Raw genomic sequence first — 18,355 nt, 5'->3', positions numbered from 1 at the left:
GCGTGGAATGTTATGCGAAAACCAGCGCTTGATGTTGGTTGAGCGTGAGAAATTTGGAATAGTCATGCCAGCTGAAAAGAGCGGGTTCGTCGTTTAATGTTTTTTCAATGCAAAAAATAGATATTGAAAATCAAGCGGTTTCGCTTGTTGGTGCGTGTGCTTTGTAGGCAAGCAGTTGTGCTAAACGAGCAATCAGATGGTATTGATTTTAAAGTGGACAACGCTACGCATCATAAATGTATAAACTTCGATGCAATGTAATACTAATACGATATCGTTCGTCGAGATAAATCGAAAAGTACAGCCAGAACCATAATTATGTGTGTAGACAGTAATTTTAAAGTAGAAATGGATTAAATGTTAGTATAACTTGTTGGAAATTTAACGTTTTTACATATTTTTTCATGTATTTAAAATTATTATTAAACAACTTATTGAACAGAAAAACGAATCATATAATCATCGCTCACACTGTATGTTTGTTTACAAAGAAGATCTAAAAGCTGCAACGAATGTAACGCTCGAAATCTATTCAACCAATCCAAATGACTCATACGGTTAATCTAGTGTAAAGAATAACAAGGAAACATTATTAGTTGTTTGTCTGTTGTGCTACATGAAAATAACATAAATAGCCAAAAATACACAGACTGATATTTCCATGTTTAAATGTGAAAGGGGTATTTTTTGTTAAATTATTCACAGAGACGCTCACACGCCGCCGTCCACAAAACTCAGAAATAAAACATCAGAATTACCATCTTGCACCGCCTTCCCATAGCAAACTGGGTACAAACCTGCCTAGGTCAACCAAATTTCTGCTTGAGCTCTAATCGCCGTCTGCTTATGTCTGCCCAACCCATCCCAATTTCCTTACTACCTATCTTGATGTCGATTCAGTGACCGTTACGCCCGATATTGCAAAAAACAACGCCCCAAAAAACAATCATAAACAGTATAAATCCCCCTTCTGTTTCCTCTCTAATCACACCAACGACAACGGCAACGACCCTAGGACCCGGCGGAGACCCGGTCTCTTCTGCTGCTGTTGCCCAGGGTCATAAAGTGCGTTCGAAATGTGAGCCAATTAAGTTCAGCAGCCAATTTGACCGATCGCTCCGGCGGAGGACGGATCGGATCGGAATTGGAAAATAGCTGAGGTAAGAACCCATACCGCCGTCACCTCATCAGCGCACGCAGGTGCACGCATTATAAGGTAGGACGCTAGACCGTGGTGTGCGTATGATTGACCGGTGGGGGAGCGAGTGGAGGTTAGGTTAGTTTGCCGGTGGGTTTGCGCCGGTCGTCCAAAAGTTTACGCACGACTTGCGCTTGCGACCAACGCAGCCAGCAACCAAAACTATGGTCACTAGGGGGGGTTTTTTGTTTAGGAAAACTTCCACCAAAATCTACCACCCTGCTCTCCGCTGTTGGGAAATCACTGGCCCGTTAACAATAACAGGTTGTTTAGTGGTTAGTGGAAGCGTGGCAATTAATTTATGATCAGTTATACGGATTAACTCCACCCGGCGGGGTAGGGAACGGGTTGGTGTATTAGGTTTGTGGCGCGACCCACACCCAGCCGGCCCAACAACAGAGCGCGCTCCAAACCAATCAAAAGTTTGGCGAAAAATGCGAATGATAGGTTCGAATTTTCATTAAAACAATTAAAGTTTCGCTGCGTTTGATTGCACATGGCTGGCGCGTGGCGGACGGTGGGGTGGACAGCGGCGAAAATAAACTGTGTACCAGTACTAAACAAAACATGTGCCAATTTCCCACACACACGCCACATTCTCTCTCTTTCACTGTATCTACCCCATCACCTTCCCCTTTCACACCACCCCTTTGGCGCTCCGAAGGGGATAAAGTTGTGTAAAACTTCCTGCAAACTGAACCGTTACCGATTCCAGCCGCGAAAAACAGACGTGTTCACATGGCTTTTTAATTAACACTTTCCGCGCGGATGATTGTTTCTGCTGCTGCTGGCAAGTGTTGTTGATTTGTGGCGTGTGTGTAGGATGGTTCCGTGCGTTTTGCAGCTACCCCAGTTTGTCCGGTGGTTCGGGGTGTGCTCCGGATGCGATGAAGTTTCTATTGCACCCGGTCGCGCGCTTCCGAAATTATAACAAAAAAACCCTTTTTTTTCGGTGAACAAATTGGCAAACCGGGCAAGTACTGAGCCGGGTGGTGTTTGGTGAAGCGCACATTTATAGTGTTGTGGTGGAGGGAGGCGCAATTTGGAGGGTTGGCACCCCGATTATTGCCCGAGCGCAGCAACACTTGAGCCTAACCGCAAATATAAACTCCGAGGCTCCAATTAGACGCCAACGTAATGCTGATTAACGTTAAGCCTCACTGGCCATTGGGCCAGAAATGGGCGAGCGAACGAGTGGGCCCGCGCCGGGCATTGTTATCACATGGGGCCGATATTCGGCGGTCATCTGGTAGCTCGAATTTTTTAACCCGAATCGTTTCGCGACCGACCCCTCTCCGCTACAATGGTGCAATGAATTTTATGGCCCAGATTCGGGTAGCCGGCCGGCGACCTGCCCCGGGGGGGTTTTGGCTGTTGGAAGTGGCAATCGTTGGACCGTATCGTGGAGCTTCTTTCTTTCTACATACCCCGAACACCACCAGCCCGTTGTGCTTTTATGGGTTGTGCTTCTTGGTCGACCTTAGCGGACCTCGGTAGCCAAGTGTTATCCGATCGTGGTGTAATGTCTCGTAAATAAGCCTGATCGGGATAGTATAGTCCGCACGGTCGTCCCGCACAAAGCCCTAACGGGCCCGTTTGTGTGCGATGGAGGGAGAGGTGCTGTTTGGAGGAAAGTTGCTTTGTGAAGTAAAAGGGCCTACAGTAAGGTAGGAAAGGCTATTTTGAAAAGAAAAGCCAATTACTAAGCTTAGCAGCAGTGTTTATTTCTTTGAATAAATAGTATCTTTGGTGTAGCTTTGTGTCTCGAGGATGTTTCATTGAAAGAACGGACTGTGTGTTAGGATGTTTTTTCCAGTTTTGTGAAATTCTTGTTAGTGTACGAGAAGTTTATCGCAAAGAAAATGATAGTAATTTGATACTAAAACCCGAACATTTGCTTCTTTCCAAAAAATAAGTGCTAAACGCTACGGATATGTTATAAAAGGAAAGGTTCTTTATTAACGGAAATTTATCCTATGTTTTTAGTCAGGTTTAAGAAAAACATTAGACTTCGGAATTTTCAATGTTTTTTTCCTGGCCAACAGTCATCTGACGGTTTGTGCATATTATAACATTGGGCCCTTTTCCTTTTTAAAATCGTCGGCTGTAATTTCAGCCTGTCAGCTTGTATAGCAGTTTTCGAGCAGTTATCAAAGTGAGTATAATATACTGGTGGGCTTATCCCAAGGTATATGTATGATTGATTTTTATCGCTTCTGCTGGGCGACATTGTGGGAGACGTCTGTTAATCCCTGCATACTAATTTTCAAAGTGTATGTAGACCAGGTGGTCTCAGAGCATGTTTGTTATAACCAAATTTGAACGTCACTTTTTGACAGGACGGGTGAAAGTTTTTGCTCTAACAGGCTTTCTGGTAACTTGACGGCTACACATTACTCTCTTAAAATCTTCATTTTATACACTAAAACTTCTTCAAACGCGTGCAAAATACCGCTAATAAGCTAAATCAAATCTGAACGACTTAATCTCCATTTTTGTTTCGATTCAATATCTTCAATGAGGAGACTAATGTTTGCTGCGTATGTGCTGTCAAATGGTGCTTTTTTCGATTCTGTAAATAGTTGTCAAACTATATGGGACGAGACTACCTGCTCTACATACACTTTAATTCTAGATTCCACCACCTGATCTCTTTAATGCACCTTGTGGTGAATAAAAAAAACGACTTGTTTTGACATTTCTTCAAGCAGGTACTCGAATCCAATTCTAGCTTTGAGGCTGAAATAATCTAGGTTGATAATCGTACACTTGTTTTGTGTGTCGATTTGTATGGAGCGTTGACATGATTTCAGTCGTCAACTGTCAAACTCCATATAAACAAGCTGGCTAGCATCGTGAAAGGCCCCAGTATTACAAAACGATATACATTTATGTAGGTCTTTGGTTTGGTTTGCAAAAGTTTGAATCTGATGATAATGATTATTGCTATTTTAACAGTCCATTCAACAGTGTTTTTCAAAGGTTCATTAAATAGCTGCATTAACTGTATATAATGAAGATGTTGAGAATCGAATTCAATATCTAACTACCCTGAAAAACAAACACGTACCAGCGTTTACCAATCTAACCGATCATTACTATTATTTGTCTCTTTATTCTTCCAGATGCTAGTAATTCACTTTCCCCATCGGCCCAACCCAACCGCACCAGGCTCCCGATTAGAAACGTCCTCTTGGTAAGTGGGTGTTCCCGTTAAGCGTATGTGTGTGAAGAAAGCAAATATTATCGATTCGAAACAGTTCCCCGTGCTCTCATGCTGCACGAGCACTTGCAGCTGTCTGTTTGCCCATTTTTCACCTCACAACTGGCCGTAAATCAAAATCTACCATTTCCAACATGCTACCATTCCCAAACCATCCGGTAATGGTGTACGTACAGGGAAAGGTGGGTTCTATCGATACACTCCAACCCACCCACCGTGCCTACCATCAACATTTGATGGCACATTTCACGCTCATCGTTTGTTTTACTTGCTCCCTTCCCATCCGTGGCCATGTGTTGTTGTTAACCCATCGGCCCAAAAGTTTGAGCGTTAGTGTATCTGTTCCGATCGCGAATGCGTGACGTCTTGTTTTTAACACTCCTCCTCGCCTAAGCGAGAAGACGCGTTTGCCCTATCGATGAAGCGGTCATAAATGGTGGTGGTGGTGGTAGGGGGACCGGCGTTTCTGTGTTTGATGATACTACTTTCACCCCGAGGAAAGAGCGTGCTTCTTTCGATAATGCGCCATAAAACGCATAAAAGCCACTTGGTTCTGATTTTATTATTTCATCCCGGCCGAAACTACCGACTGTGTCGGAAGTGGCAAAGTAACATGTTGGGTGTGTGTGAGAGAGTTTTTCTCTCTCCACTCCATACCTTTGGGATGGTGTTGCAGTTTTATGCCTTCGGGTAAGACACTTGGGGCTTGGTTTTAGTTTTTGCAACCACCAAATAAAAAAACAACCTGCGATCCGTCTGCAACATCGTACCAAGTGCGTCCGTCCGGTAAATGCGTCCCGTAAAAATTCGTAGGCCGATAGAAGTTAAAGGACGCCCAAAGGTACCCAAAGGTACATGAGGCGTTCGCCCGACCATAAAAAGGAAAAGACAAAAAAAAGCAACGCAAAATTCCGATCGCTGGTAAAAGTTTGCCGTAAAAAAACACAGCACACACACACACACAGCACCCGCCCGCTCCGAACCGCACTGATTGGAAATCTCATACCAAGGGGTTTTTGCGTGTGCCTTCGGGAATGTCTAGCCTTTCAAAGCCGCCGTCGTTCACTGCTCCCAAAAGCTCCGTGCCGCCCTGATGTGCCGGATGTGTAGTGGGTGAAAATGGCGTCCGGAAATGGGCATTTTGTGCTCCTGCTGGGGGGGGGGGGGGGTTGGTTCGAGTCCAAATTCGATCCTTATTGAAGCCATCCAGCCTGCCAGTCAATCGCCAGCATTGGAGGTTGTGTTGTGTTCCTTTTTCTTTCTTTCTTTCTTTTTTGTTTGCCGTTATGTTGCCGTTACACTCTTTTGATAGCGAACGGAGCCAGGGAGGGAAGACTACGAGCAGCGACTACGAACCTTAGAAGGCTGCTTTTGCCGTCGATCCTTTCGCGTGCCTACCCGCCTAACTCAGACCGTGTCGCGAGCGGTACCATATTTTCCACATTTCTCCATGCGGAAAGAGTAGCTGTGTTTGTGTGAGCGTGTGTGTGCGAGTGCTGGTCCGGATGGTTCCAGCTATGTTTTTGCTAAAGGGTTTTTTCGCCCGAAAGCTCGCCGTCCTCTTTTTTTCTTTGTCTGCTGCTGCATAATGCTGATGGTTTTGTGGTGGAACGCGAAGCAAACGACCGTTTTCCGTCCATTCCATCGGTACCCGGTGCCGACCAGACAGACAAGCGAATGGGAAGCGAACGGGAAAAAAGGGAGGGAGGAAAATCACCACAATCAATGGTGGGGAAATGGCCTAACAAAAAAAAAGAGATGCAGAGAAAAAGCGATAGGAAGGAGATTATTTCTGGGGCGTGATGATGAGAGGCTTCCGGTTGTGTGTGTGTATGTGCTTGTGTGTGGGGCGATGGGCCGGAAGGAAGCAAACACATCGGGACTAAAGCGAGCGCCCAATTGTGGACACAGAGCTGTGTGCGTTCGTTTCGTTGGAAAAGCCCACAATTTTCCCACAATCATCCCGAGCGCGTTATCCTTTCCACCCCCACAGCCGGCGCAAGAATGTATTGGAGAAGCATATGAAAAGGGGAATGGACGGGGACCGATGAAGAAGCAATGCTCTCCAACAGTTTCCCCTTCCCTGCCATTTTTCCATTGGAATTTGCTTTTCATCCTCACACACGGAGCGCGGAGATTCCATTCATGATGGCGCGCAAAACCGAGAGGTGCGGAGGGGGGATGGGCAGGCTTTCGGTCGAACAATAACAGTATCCCATAACCGGAATCGAATCGTTACATTTCAATAGACAGCAACAATTTTTCTTTCGGCCGTTGTCGCTACTGCGGACTCCACAGAGACTCCAACCGGCTCTACCCCAGAAAGGTTCTACCGAAATCGCCTGCCAGCGCGTGGGAGTACATTTGTCGCAAGGGAGGGGAACAGGGGGAAGAACCACCATGCCTGAAGACCGATCGAGCGAACAACTGAACCTTTTCCGTCTTGGAGCAGCGATTTTCTGTTTGGCGCAGCAGTTTTTCGCCTGCCTCTTCTGCCTCTTTTGTTTTGCTGTGCGCTTGGGCTATGTCCTAAGTCCATTTCACAACCGTCGCGCTGAAGTGGCCACACGATTTCGTTCGCTTTATTGATTCAATTCACCACATCAGATCGGAAAATCTCTGACAGCATCGTGAGAGGCGGACATCACAACACCGGTACGATACCATCATCCCTGCCTGCACACACACCGACACACGAACAGTGCTATTCTTGCACGGCGCGGCACTACTGGCCCCACGGTCCTTCGATCGTATTTATTTTATTTTATTTCCTACGATTGTCGAGCAAATTTCGAAGAAGATTGCATCAAATTAGCCGAATCGAGTAGCAGACGCCTCCTTCCGGGCGAAGCTTTTGTTGGTTCATTGTTCTCCCGCAGCAGTGGGTGGCGTGGGGTTCGGCATGACGTAGGCATCCTCCGAGGGCAAGGGCGCTTAGTAATTGTTTATTTATTGCAATTGACAATGTCTTCGTTTATGGGTGGAAGTTTTTTTAGGCTCTAGGCGCTGTTTGCGTTTGTTTTGTTTGATTCTGGATCTATGTGTGTGTGTTGGTAAAGCTTGCTCATAAAGTAAACAATCGTTTATTTGTCGTCTGGAATAGGTCTGTACATTGTATTGACAACTTCCTACGCACTGCAAATAAGCGATACCGTAGTAGTTTCGTTAGGCGTATGGAAAGGAAATATTGTTATTCTACCCTTATCGAAACAGACATATCGATGATGGGATCTTGAAAGTAATCGTTTCCAATTGGTTGCCATCTGTTAGTATATAAGTTATTTAGTTTATAGTTTATTTTGTTAGTATATAAGACAATTTTGAATCCAGGATTTGATCAGCTGGATAATATATTAGTTTACTGTTTCTTGTAATTTATCATCTCCTATAGATCACCATCGGGAATTTTAAACCTGAAGCTTGAAGCTTCAGCTGAACATGTGATGATAAAGCGCAGCTAGCTTTGGAAACCTACTTACTTACTTATCGGGTGCTACAACCGCTTTGCGGTCTTGGCCTGCCTCAGGAGTGTCCGAAACCGCTCACGGTCTCGCGCCTTCGTCTGCCAGTCCATTATCCCGGCCCTAATGGCGGACGCCTCCACGCCATCTTGCCAAGCTTTGGAGACACTCGCTGATAATTTCATGGGTTGTGTTGTATGAAAATTCCTTTTGTCATTTTGTTATATAAAAATTATCCTTGAAACATGAAAACACATTAGCATATACAAGTCTTTCAAACTGAATTCAACACAACATTGAGTTTAAAATGCTCTTTTCTCTGAATTTATGTACAGAAATGCTCAAAAATTTGTTTCTTGTAAAGCATTTCATTTAATTTTTATACTGTGCAAGATTCAAAATTCATAACCATAGGTTTTTTCATACATGCAATCAATCCTATTGGAATCATATTTGGGAGAACTTATGGGCCTATGTGATGCGGTTCTCCAAGACACCAGGAAATATTCCAGTACAGATCATGTTTCGGCTAAGATTATTTAGTCCATAATAAGTCCAATGTAGCCAATCCATTGATAATTATGATAATAAAATCAAACTTTGGCTGTAGCAGCGATCGACCCATTCATCCTCCATAGCCGTTGATGGTAAATAATTCTAATATCCAAGTTTAGAATATTTACATATGTACTTGATCCAACTCACGATCATAAATATATCTTCCAGGCGTATAAAAGCAAAGTACGACTTCTCTTTACTTTCATTTTAATCAACATCATGTCCTTTATAGAGTCTAAATATTTTCAAAAATAAAGCACTCAAAACAAAAACAAAGCTACAAAACTCTTTTCCATCCTTACTCACCATCACACGCAACGACACGCTTAAACAATACACGCAAAGAGGTAAAACTATTGCAAGGATGCAGCAATGTGTACTACCGTTTGCACCATACACACACAAACGTTCGGTCTACATCTTTTTCTGTCTGCTGCTGCTGCTTGCAATAAATTTTATTCCATGCATGCAAATAAAACCCGCCCCATGCGTCCGTCCCCAACCAGCTGGCCACGCCGGGGACGTTTTTAAATGCCCATCGAGAGGGAGATTTTTCCACGCAGAGAAGCATTCTCTCTTTCTCGTGTGTGAAAATCGGCTAGTACCATTTGTGGTGCTGTCCTGCAAAAGAAAGAAATGACGGGTAGTAGTAGCAGTAGGCCAGCATTTTCCTTCTACTTGTTCCTACCGCAACTGGTTCAACTTTTTGTTCAACCGAACAAGGCGGGCGGCAATGGAATGGAAAGGCTGCTGGTAAACTACAGTTCTGTGCCGTTTTTCATTTGCTCCCTTGTTTTTAGTTCGAAAAAATAAGACCCCCCGTAGGTGTGTGTGTGTGTGTGTGTGTGTGGCTCAGGGCAAGCAACTGCAAACTTCCCTTTCTGATTCTTCCACTCATACCCACACTCGGCACGATGGCCCTCGAGCACGCCGTGGTGGTGGAAAAAGGTGAAAATCGGTTGCACGCGGCGGGTCGCTTTGCATTCCGTTTTCGCCAAAACGCATTTGCGGGTGCTTTGTTTGCGCGTGTGGTGGTAGCGGACCGCTAGTGGCAAAAAGGGGGGGAGGGGGTAAACCCTCCTCCCTTCCCCCTCTTTCACTCGACGGTGGTGGATGGCCACGAACGATATTCCATTCGATTTCGAAAAGTGCAACTGCAGAAATGTAAAACATGTGCACCATATACTCTCGCCGACGGTGTGTTCGGGTCGGTCGGCGGTGTGTGTGTGTGTGTGGCTCTACTGCACTGGAGTGCATTTCCTTTTTGCAGTGAACCAGTTGTACCCATCCCGCCCCCCCTTATCACCCGCTGATATTTGCGGAAAAGATCCAATTCAGAATTTCGCTCAAGAGCGAGAGATCGGTGCTTTAAATTGTGCCTCGAGGGGCTCCCGAGGTGGTGGCTCCGGGCGGGGTGTAACCCTTGTGGTGGGGTTGCACTTGTCACGCCGGTGCTGCAGCGTTGCAACTGCACCATTGCATCCCATCCCCGTGGTGTGTCCCCCTTGCCCTTCTAATTGGAGGGTGTTGCTTTTCGTTTGTTTCTTTTTGTGTGTGCTGGCTCCCATTTTGGACTACAAATGCAGCGACGATTATGGAAATAGTTTGGGTGTTTGTGTGCCTGTATGTGTGTCTGTGTGCATTTGCTCTATTGCGCATAGCGGTGCGACAATGGTGGATTTTAGTGTTTTGTTCTGCCGGCACTGAGACGGGTGGTCGGGGGACTTTATTTTGCTCTCGATTTGACTCCGTTTCAGGGGTGGGAATGCGTCTTCGGTTGCGTTCGGTGTTGGTCGCAACCGTTATACGGCAGCGCACGGAATCAAGCGAACACGTGTTCGATTGCATCCTTTTGTTTTACTTCCATTTATGTTTCGCTCGCGCCAAACGGTCAAGTTGCAGAACGGTTTTAGCTTGTTTTGTGTTGCCTGCGACAGGATTGTTTGACTGCTACGTTCTGTTATTAAATTATCGTTCGGTTTGGCTCCTTTTTTGTTTGGGTGTGTGTGTGAATGTTTTCTCCATTCTCAGTAGCGAACAAATTCGTTAAAGTCAGCCTTTTTTCCCGCACACACTGTTAAGCTTTGGACGCCGAAATTCATTCCCACGTGGGTGATTTATTGTGTACCTTTGCAGTGTCGTGAGTGTGTCTGTGTGTGTGCTGTAAATAAAATTGAATCTAGTCGAGCGAATGTGCTTGGTACTCGATGTTGGAATATTTGATTAGCCGTGGGAAGAGCATGAATCGGGGACAGTCGCATGCATGGTCAATATTTCGCCCACTACGCGTAGCTTGTCGTGTATGGAGAGAATTTAAAATAGAATTGAATTTATTTATAACTGTTATCTTGTGTTGTGTTGTCAACAATCGAATTGATAAATAAAAATGCGTTCTCCTGTTCAATGCGAAACTGCTTGTGTCACTTTGTTTGCTAGCCAAAGGGAGCTAAGGCATCGAATTTTGTTAAAGGGTTTCTGCGCAAACAATTACTTAGTGATGCTATATCATCCATCGCATTTGGTGAGAGCTATTCAAAGCACCTCCTAAACCCACAAACCTAAAAGTTCATCGTTTTGCCACGCTTATCAGTACAAATCCGCCCGTAAACCTTTCCTCGGGGCGCCTTTCCTTTCGACCTTCTCGACACGACCTCCAGCAGAAGCGTGAGCGTCCATTCCAGCAAACCTCTCAATCGACGTCAACTTCACAATGGCCCACCGGTGGAGTGGACGTGTTGAAGTGGATTTTGGAACGATTTTTATCAGCTGCTGTGCCACCCGATAGCCCCTCCGTTGCTGGAATTTCGGGGTCTCTCTCGAGCACGATTCGGCACGCCGTGCGCTCGCGCGCGATGATTTATGTCCACCATCCCATGGGCTCATCGTTATCATTGTGCGTCGTTTTGGTGTCCCGGCTTGGCCGTCATCTCAAGATCATCTCAAACTCGCGCGCCATCAAGCGTTGTGACGTTTAATAGCCACTTCCCGTAGCTAATTAGAAGTCGTTTCCGTTTCCATGCGGCACTCCGTTTCGGGCAACGGAGAACCGTTGCGATAAGAGCGCGTTTACGAGGGACCTCGCTTTGTGATTAGCTTCGGTGGAGGGAAGAAGATGAGATGGAAACATGCTGAAAAATGAAAAAAAAGAGGAAGCTGTTGATGAGTGTCTTTTCTATTGCCTTTTTTTAGTTGTACAATGCTTGGAAATACCGGTAAAGTCATTAAGTGTACTGCTCAGACGCCTGCACTTGATAGGATTTTTATTTTATTTCATCCTTAGGTAAAATCCCATGAACTTCAAACAGTCCTTGAGAGCACCAAGAAAGTGCTCAAAGAAATAGATATTTTTAATTCCTATCTCTTTAAAGCTGTTTAAAATTCCTTCATGTTTTATGGTGTTGATTCATTAATAAACCAATGAAGAAATTAAGAAGAACGACTCACCATTCTAATGTCATGGCATGGCAAAAAAAAACTTTCCCCTTGCTAAAAACAGCCCCGATCAGCATGAAGGCGATATTAGAAGCTCCCCATTGTGGCTTAGCGTCTGCGTCTGCATGAAAAGACGACCGACCGCACCCCGGAAGTTGAGAACCGAATCAGCTAAAAGATCAGCCAATACCTGGTTCGTTTACCATCATGTCCATTTACGAGCTGTCACCTCGTGGTCGGATAAATGCAGGGCTGTTTTTGTATGTGTGCCGGCCGGGTGGGTGGGAGTTGGCCCCGATAAAACCCAACCGGCAACATATGTTGAACTATTTTCTCTATTGAAAAACTTTCTCAACTCCTCAACGTGTGCTTCGTGCCTTTCCAGGGCAGTGTCTGTGTGTGTGCTTGTGTGTTGTTGCGAACCAGGCCGCTCGTTATTTGCCAGTTTGTTCTGGGTGAGAATAGAAGCCGAGGGGGGGGGACAGTTTGCATTCAACCCTACCAACAACACCCGTTCTCATCCACATCCTTCCGATTGAAGGAGGACGCAAACATTTTCCCTGTCAGAAGGAACGACGGTACGCAGTGCTCTGCTTCTGAAGGAGCCAAAAGAGTTGGTTGGATGTGTGCCCCCGGGGCTAACCCAATTTCTGGAAACCAATTCTGTGAGAGGGCATGTGGTATGATTTTACCAACACTTGGTGTTTGGGCCGAGGGGCGCGCGGGAACGACGGGTGCGGGTACGAAAAACAACGCAAGTGTGCCCCATACGCCTTTTGCCGGAATGCATGATAGGATCAAGAAGGCGAACGGTTAGTTGGTAGTTCAGGATCTTTGAGGTACGACGTTCCTCAACCGTACCAAGGGGAGAATGAGATTCAAATTAGGTATTGCGGCGGTGGAGGAACGGCGGAGGGCGTTGGAAATTGGGATTGGTCACATTTTCCCGAAGCTATCGTTTTGCATGTCACTTGCGGTGCAATGTTACGGCACGCCGGCTGACGAAGCTTATTTACTATTCAATGAATAAATGAATTATTATGATAAACTTCCTTCGCACAGGCGGGATCGGCTGAAGGTTAGCGTTCGGGTGTGTCTTATATGAGTCAGATTTGTGAGAGCATTGCAGGGGGAGTTTCTTGCGAGGAGTTGGGATGCAGAAGTGTGTTATTGAAGAGCTGTTTTTTTGCATAACTAAATAAATTAAGGGTTTGTTTGAATATTTACAGTTTGGACGAATCGATGTTCGAACTCGGAATGTAATATTTCATCACCGGCACTATATTTTGAAAGCTCACCCAACCATGTTAACGCTGCTCATTCATGTTGATCATGTGTGGGGCATCATCTCTTGTTTGATGTGTACTGATAATGTTAATTAAAATTACCTTTTTCGAAAATGTTCGTATGAAGTTTTTCCTGATGCTTCCAAAAAGGCCTAAACAAACACGTTGAATTAAAACCATCCAGCCGGGTACTTGTTGACACAGTTCGACATACGACACTCGACTCGTACCGTCAAGAGTACCACTAAATACTTCTCATCCCAAACCGTCATTCCACCGTACAAAACTGCCAAAAGTTAGGCACATATCGTACCCAAAAAAACCGTGCGGAAGGAGAGCAAAAGATTCGTTTGACGTCCCTTCTGGGGCCATCTTTACCCGGAAGCCATCAATGAAATTGAAGAATAATGGAATTTTCCCCTGCATCTCTTCACCCCTTTTTGCCGAGGTCTGATCTCACCTCCCACGGCTCTAAGTGGACGTTTTCCTTCCGACACCTGCTCGACCTGCAGTGCCGCAGTGGGTTGTGCTGTCATTGTTTTTCTTTCACGCAACGTCTCGCACAAGGCTTAACTTGCGATCAGTGCTCCCAATGGCCCCGGGGGGGAAAGGAACCGCAACTTTTTCGCACGCTTGTTTTTTTTCTTCTTTCCCCTTGGAAATGGTTTCTATTTCGGGACGATACAAGGAGAGAGAAAGAAAAAACGATGAAAATAGGATGATGGCGAAGGCTTAGCCGGTGCCCGATGCTGAAAATGGGAAAATCCTTGAGGAATCGTGAAAGTGTCACCTGGATTAAGAACGGTACCACCTATCCGGTAGCTCAGTCATCGTTATCGCTTTTGGCTAGAGAAGTGGATTAACTTTCGAAGCGATGACTTTTGTGCCTGTGTGTTTGTGTTATGGGACAGGTGTTTGGTGTGGTTGGGTGAAGTAAAGTGAAGCACTTCTGCTTCGCATCATGTCTTGTCGGACCTCCTGCAGCCTGAGTTCAAGTAAGTGGAAAAAAAGAAATGCAAGATTACTTAGTAGCTACAATGTTATTGAAAGCAATAGGAATGAGAGTGACAGGCACTAAAAACTTTAGAAGTAAACAACATCTCATTCGCTTGACGAACGTGTACTTATTCATTTCCAAGAAGCTATGATGCTACAATATTAGTTTCCTCAGAAGTCGGCAGTTGTTATCAAAACAAGTTATTGCTTTCACACCATTAGGAACCGAACGGGCGAAAAATGTTGATGCATCAGCTCTTCTGGACCAAGCGTACCATCCGGACATCTACTCCGGATTATTTATGGCAGCTCAAGATGCTTGCTGTCGTCTTCAAGACGGCTGGTAAGCCGTAGAAGTTGAAAGGTAATTTGCCAGTAGCTCACACAGATTGATGTGGGCACAAAGTGTAGTGTGAGAGAGTCAAATGTAGGGCAGCCTTCCGAGAAACATTCACCAACCTCCGACAGCAAACCATTCCAGGATCTGTACCACTGCATGCCCCCTATATCCACCCTCAAAATATCCCACTGGCAGCGAGGAGTTTGGGCGATACGTGTGTTATCTGCTCTCTCGGTAAAGTGTCTTTAATTATCCCAAATAGAAGACAAACATTAGGAAGAACCGGCATCCAAAACCCCTTTTGCCTGTCTCAAGAAATTGCCATTTAGTGTGAATGTGTGTGTAGCAAACTTGCAACGGGCACAGGGTTGCAACTCCTGCGTCCACCCGGCTTCTTCACCGCACGTTAAAACGATTTCGATTCCGGGTGCTGAATGGGAAAAGTTTGGCCTACAACTTTTCGCCCGTGTGCCAATTTGTGCGAACAGGAGAAGCCTCCACGACTCCGCATCCCGCGCCTGTGTGTACGTGAGGAAATTACGATCAATTTAAATTATTTTCCGGAAGTAAATGTTCCGACGGCGGCATTCTGCAGCAACCTACTGCAGAAGAAACCTCACCTCACACACTCAGAGATGGCAATCGTGTAAATCCGTGCTGACTTATACTTTCTCACGTTTTGTTTGATGTAGTCACAAACAATTTAGAAACAGTTGTGGGCCCCGTTGTGCTACATGCGTGTCTAAGGGGAGAGGGTTGTGCCGGAGTGCCTCGGTGGAGCATGTTTCTCTCATACCGGAAGTCGCCCCATCGGGACCGATTTGTTACAAGTGCTGCGGGAAAATGTCGCAAAACAGGTGGGACGGGGGTTGGGAGGGGGGGATAACTGTGTTTGCTGAGCAAACGTTATGCCAGTGCTATCGCTTTTCCACCATGGAATGCCTTTTCTGTGTCAGACGCATCACGCATGGTTAGCGACAAGGGTGAATGAGGGAAAAGGGATGAAACTTTAAAATTTACTTGAAATGTACTTCTTGTGGATGACCACATATTCAATAGATCTTTAACCATTCCACATCGATAAGAGTTATTCTTTAATGCTATCGTGCTTTAAATCTTAAAGGGAAAAGGTCGAATAAATCATAATCTCGAACAAAAGTGACCAGCGTGAATATGCCTGTGCATGCTCTAGCTCCATCTCCAGCTTGCACTCTAACTCCGAACCTCCAAAGTCCGTTTGGAAAGCTGTTCTAGACATGTCTGAAGTGAGCACGCTTTGGCAGGAATGAATAGCTTCCCTCCAAAAGCGGCAGGTTGCCATGTTTACAGTAGCAAAAAGCGTTCTGTTGACCACTGTGTCCTTTCTTTGCACCAAAACCGTACTCCTGACGACCTAGCCAATGCTATATAGCCAACTTCTAGATCCACTATCCCGGACACCACCGCAACTGCGGGAAAGAGCTTTTAAACCTCCTCACTGCTCTCCAGGTCCCGATGAAATTGCAGAAAGTTCGTGCAAGAGCATCCTTTTGCATTCTTCTTCCGCCCGGCACACAAGCCAGCACCACAGCACGTTGAAGGGTTTTGCCAACCACCGAGTGCCAACCGGAAATGGCAGCAAAACCGGCTTCGATAGCTATCGAACGATAGATACCGTCTCGAACGGCAAACGATTGGCTCGAGATCAGAAATGTCAATACGAGAGTCGGTACAGACTTTCAAAGGAAAAGTGGGCAAATCTTGTCCACCCACATCGAGAGTGGTTTGAGGTAAGGTGGAGCCTGCTTTCGACATAGCCCGGACTCTCGTGGCCCGGTGGTCAAATTTTTGGGGCAATAAATTAGCTGACGACTTTTTTGGCCTGCCCTATTCCCCTCGGTGGTTCATTCTCGGTGTGTGTGCGAAGTGTAGGTTCTAGATTTTTTGTTCCGTGTCTCTGCGTAGAGTGGCTCAACTTCGTTTGGTTATCGCTTCTTCGTGTTCTTGTCCACAGTACGGGAACCGCAGCGTTCGATTTTCGGTTCGGTCAACATGTGTGTTGACATCGGAGCTTTAGGTCGCTCTCGGTCGGTTGGTCAGGAGTTTTTATTTCAACGGCTCTTGTCGTGTGTTCCCCGTTGGGGGGGGGGGGGGAGAATGTGGTGAGCAAAATAGCAAGGGCGTTCCCCGATGGCTTTGCCTGTGTACCGATGCTAGGTTTCGCTTTGACTCGGACACACAGCATGTCACTGCTTGTGCTTTTGCCCTGTTTTTGGGGAGGTGATATTGGGTGGACAAGGTGGTGAGTGGCGAGGATGCTGCGGTCACATATTTACCGCATTATGCTGTCGTCATGCCCCGGGGGTTGTGCTGCCGGTTGGACCTTATCGGTGCTGTTGAATATGGACGCTGTCGGTATGCTGCAGGGCGGGACAACACTCCCAGCGGCGTTGTTGGTGTCCGTCCCGCCGGCGACCGATCGGTACCGATAGACAGCCATGATTTAATCGATTGGGAGCATCTGCGCCACCACGGGGTTGTCACGATGGGACAAAAATGGACCACAGCGGGTTGCATAAATTATATTAGACTAATGCGGTTCCGATGCAGTATGGGGATTTGGTATTTCGATGAAATACGGTCAAATATCATGAACAAAAAGTTTGCTTTTTCCAAAACTCAGTACACAAACATTGAACGGTCTATGCTGTCATGTACTTTCTTGGGTTTAATATGCAACCACTCATCCAGCAACGCCACACAACAAGAAAGCTAACCTTCCCGAAGCAAAGATCACACGCTGCCAAGGATAATTCCAAGGGATAAAACCGTCAGCTCATCTAAAGTTCGGTTTATTTTTTAATTTGCACTCCCTCCAGCCCGGGGTGGGAGGTGACCGTCGTCGTTACGCCCGAAAGGTCCGCGGCGCGGCTGCCACGGGTAAATTGAAAATCGTAAATTTAAAACACTTTTCCACCGCACCAGAAGCAACAGCGCGCGTCGAAACCTGTCGATGGCGCCCGTCAAAAGTCCCTCGCGGCTTAGAACGAGCAGCTGGTACATAGAGCCAGGTCTTTTGCGCGCCCTTTTTGCCATCATCAACACAGCCCGATGATCCATGCAGAACGTAGCGTCGAGAGTGAGTGGGTGAGCTTGGTTTAATGAATTTATCGCCACGATTCGCGCGCGCGCGCTCCCCTCGGGCATCGGAAAGATGATAAGAGCGGGCCTCTTTCGCTGTTGTGGGCTGGCCCCGGGAAAGCAAGTCCGGGCCGGTTTCGAGCACTTTTCACCTTTTCGCAAGAACGGTTCCGGTGGCTTAGGTTTCAGTTGAAGGTGGAATTTAAAAGATTGAGTAACTGTTCTTCCACGAAGTGTGTGAGATGCGGTGCGTCAGCGTCGGAGATAAAAGCAAGTTGTTGAAGTTTTAGAATGACGGCTTGGGGAAGGAGCGGTGTTCTTGATGGTCATGCCAACCGAATCAACCGACGCATCCGACGAGCGGAGAAGGATTTTTAGCAATCCCAGGGTGTGTGTGGGGGGGTAAGTTCGAGCCGTTTCGTTCTTATCGGAATTGATCCCATAAACACCTTTCAGTAAGCAAAAAAAAAGGGAGTGAAATACACCACGAGGGATTTCCAAGAACAACCAAAGTTACGCTTCGGTGAGTACCTCGTAACTGACGACATTAAACTTTTACATCATTTTACGCAATCTCTGTACATCGGTGTGTTGCGCTCATTCGTGGGCATGATGTTTGAACCTTCCGTAGGTGAATTATTTTCCTAACAAGACTAAGAATTTTGTGGAAAAGTCAAATACGCAATGAAATAACGAACACCACATCAATACCACCTCCATGTGACGATGGGAATGTTTTTT

The 18,355-nt window shown here is 46.1% G+C and overlaps 1 long non-coding RNA gene across 1 annotated transcript in view; it reads left to right on the top strand.

Moving 5' to 3' along the window:
* Positions 1-18,355, top strand: part of LOC120902043 — a 40,388-nt gene that overhangs the window by 10,746 nt on the left and 11,287 nt on the right. The window contains exon 3 of the long non-coding RNA XR_005739368.1: positions 4,324-4,394. This is a non-coding gene — a long non-coding RNA (uncharacterized LOC120902043). The remainder of the gene's footprint in view (positions 1-4,323; positions 4,395-18,355) is intronic.

This window comes from Anopheles arabiensis, chromosome 3 (genome assembly GCF_016920715.1).
Source record: "Anopheles arabiensis isolate DONGOLA chromosome 3, AaraD3, whole genome shotgun sequence".
Taxonomy (NCBI): Eukaryota; Metazoa; Arthropoda; class Insecta; order Diptera; family Culicidae; genus Anopheles; species Anopheles arabiensis.
This window is presented reverse-complemented; position numbering and strand designations above follow the sequence as displayed.